At 48.4% G+C, this 258-nt stretch overlaps 1 long non-coding RNA gene across 1 annotated transcript in view; it reads right to left on the bottom strand.

The window, feature by feature from the left end:
- Window positions 1-35: 35 nt before the first annotated feature.
- The window catches only part of LOC107748020 (uncharacterized), a 1,740-nt gene continuing 1,517 nt past the window's right edge, over window positions 36-258 (bottom strand). The window contains exon 3 of the long non-coding RNA XR_001640869.1: window positions 36-57. This is a non-coding gene — a long non-coding RNA (uncharacterized LOC107748020). The remainder of the gene's footprint in view (window positions 58-258) is intronic.

Raw genomic sequence — 258 nt, 5'->3', positions numbered from 1 at the left:
TTCATTGACTGATGTTGTATGAACAGAAACCAGCAGGACAAACTTAACCAAACTCACCTCCTCAGTGTCTTTTGGTTTTTCTCTAGATGTTCTCACTGGCTCTGGGGTCACTGAGGATGAAGAGTGCACAGCAACATCCGGTCCAGATGAGACAGTAAGAGGTGGCGTGATGGAGCGTCTCATCCATTTCCAGGATGCTGCTGTGGACTTCTCCATCCTCACTGCTCACACCAGTCTGCAGACATTTCAGATCCTGCA

The sequence above is a fragment of the Sinocyclocheilus rhinocerous genome, unplaced genomic scaffold (genome assembly GCF_001515625.1).
Source record: "Sinocyclocheilus rhinocerous isolate Xijiao unplaced genomic scaffold, SAMN03320098_v1.1 scaffold5278, whole genome shotgun sequence".
NCBI classification, from domain to species: Eukaryota; Metazoa; Chordata; class Actinopteri; order Cypriniformes; family Cyprinidae; genus Sinocyclocheilus; species Sinocyclocheilus rhinocerous.
The sequence above is the reverse complement of the archived record's forward strand: the minus strand, read 5'-3'. Positions and strand labels throughout refer to the sequence as shown.